Below are 2,640 nucleotides of genomic sequence, written 5' to 3' on the forward strand. Positions count from 1 at the left end.
CACACTGACCCCACCCCAACAATTTATCCTTACGGAAGTTTTGAGCTACTAGGCATGCATGCAACCACTCCCTCAACCCAACCACCAACAAAAAAACTCACCCAAGCAACACATCAACCACCACCACCTTTTCGAGAGAACTGACTATGGAAGCCCACACCCTTGGCCCATGCCTTCCAACTAACAAAAGACTGAGCACTGCCACTACGATTGAATCTAAATTTATCCATCGTATTTCCCAAGCACCTCAACTGCAACAACCATGCCCGGCCAAATAGATCGTCGAAAGGGCTCCCAAGAAACAAGCTTCCGAACCCCCTACAGAAACACATTGGGGGAAAGAAAAACAAAGGATGGGTGGGGCAATCACAAGCATGGCTTGCAAGCACACACATGAAAAACAAGCATTAACTCAAGACAAGAAACCAACAATGTTCCTGCCAAACACCAAACCCGCTCCCCTAGAGACACATCACATAGTCCCACATTGCAATCGAAACCCAACCAACCCGAACAAAAAAAGAAAACCCCTACTATCAATGATCCTACCACAGGTTCACCTACGGTAACCTTGTTATGAATTCTCCTTCCTCTAAATTATAAGGTTCAATGAACTTCTCACAATGTCGATGGTAGTGAACCACCATTGTTGACGCAATTCGAACACTGCACCAGATCATTCAACCGGTAGGAGCGATGGGGAGTGTGTACAAAGGGTAGGGACGTAGTCAACACGAGTTGATGACACACGCTTACTAGGAATTCCTCGTTGAAGACCAATAATTGCAATGGTCTATCCCCATCACAATGCAATTTGAGAAGATTTCTCAATCCTCTCGAACCAAAAAGAAAAACTCATTGGATGCATCAGTGTAGCACGCGTGCGGCCCATAACATCTAAGGGCATCAAAGACCTATTATTACCTCAAACTTCCATGGCCTAAATGGCCATAGTCCCTCTAAGAAGTTGGCCGCGAAGGGGAACCTTCGTGTAGCTAGTTAGCAAGTTAAGGTCTCGTTCGTTATCGAAATTAACTAGACAAATCACTCCACCAACTAAGAATGGCCATGCACCACCACCCATAGAATAAAGAAAGAGCTCTCAATCTGTCAATCCTTACTATTTTTGGACCTGGTAAGTTTCCTCGTGTTGAGTCAAGTTAAGCCACAGGCTCCACTCCTAGTGGTGCCCTTTTGTCAATTCCTTTAAGTTTCAGCCTTGTGACCATACTCCCCCCGGAACCTAAACACTCTGATTTCTCAGAAGGTGTTGGTGGAGTCCTTAGAGCAACATCCACTAATCCCTGATCGACATCGTATATGGTTGAGACGAGGATGGTACCTGATCAACTTCGAGCCCCCAACATTTGTTCTTGATTAACGAAAACATCCTTGGCAAATGCTTTTGCAATGGTCTATCTTTCATAAATCCAAGAATTTCACCTCTGACAGTGAAATATGAATGCCCCTGATAGTCCCTATTAATCATTACTCCGACCCCGAAGGCCAACACAATAGGACTAGCCTCCTATCACATTATTCCATGCTAATGTATTCAGAGCATAAGCTTGCTTTGAGCACTCTAATTTTTTCAAAGTAACAGCACCGGAGCCGCAACGCAGCCTGTTAAGGCCAGGATCATGCCGCCAACAAAAGGGACAGAAGGGCAGGTGCACACCGAGTAGGTGAACCAACCTTTATGACCCAAGATCCAACTACAAGCTTTTTAACTACAACAACTTAAATATACGATATTGGAGCTAGAATTACTGTGGCTGTTGGCACTAGACTTGTCCTCCAATGGGTCCTCGTTAAGGGATTTAGATTGTACTCATTTCAATTACCAGACTTGATGAGCCCAGTATTGTTATTTATTGTCACTACCTCCCCATGTCAGGATTGGGTAATTTGTGCGTCGGCTACCTTCCTTGGATGTAGTAGCTGTTTCTTAGGCTCCCTCTCCGGAATCAAACCCTAATTCTTCGTCACCTGTCGCCACCATGGTAGGCCTCTATCCTACCATTGAAAGTTGATAGGGAAGAAATTTGAATGAAATATCGCTGACACAAGGATTGTGCAATCCATTGAGTTATTATGATTCACCAGAGAAGTGGGCAAGCCCACATCGGCCTTTTATCTAAAAAATGCATCCCTTCCAAAGAGTCAGGACTCGGTGCACGTATTAGCTCTAGAATTACTACGGCTATCCAAGTAGTATGGTACTATCAGAAAAACTATAACTGATTTAATGAGCCATTGGTAGTTTCACAGTCTAAATTATTCATACTTAGACATGCATGGCTTAATATTTGATAAAAGCATATGACTACTGGCAGGATCAACCAGGTAGCACCCTCCCACTTCAAAGGGCATTCCGGGCACTCTCTAACCAAGAGCCAACCTCAACACCCATCAAGTCAAAGAGATATCAAAATATCGTGTAAAATTTTTATGCCTTGCACCTCTTGCATCCCAAGAAGGAAGCACACGAAACATTCCAAGGACATGGCTAACAAATGGGTAGACCTGCCTAGCCAAAACGCACCAAGGCCGCTTCGGAGTTTGCAACCATGACCCAACCAACAAGAAAATGAGTGATCACTAACCCATTCCCTTAGAAATGCCTTAAAAAGCCTCCAC

The 2,640-nt window shown here is 44.3% G+C and overlaps 1 pseudogene; it reads right to left on the reverse strand.

The window, feature by feature from the left end:
* Nucleotides 1-537: 537 nt before the first annotated feature.
* On the reverse strand, nt 538-2,349 carry LOC149191722 (18S ribosomal RNA; annotated as a pseudogene).
* Between the last annotated feature and the right edge of the window lie 291 nt (nt 2,350-2,640).

This window comes from Pinus tabuliformis, chromosome 2_2, assembly GCF_031772625.1.
Source record: "Pinus tabuliformis cultivar Carrire ecotype Pingquan chromosome 2_2, CPIR1, whole genome shotgun sequence".
NCBI classification, from domain to species: domain Eukaryota; kingdom Viridiplantae; phylum Streptophyta; class Pinopsida; order Pinales; family Pinaceae; genus Pinus; species Pinus tabuliformis.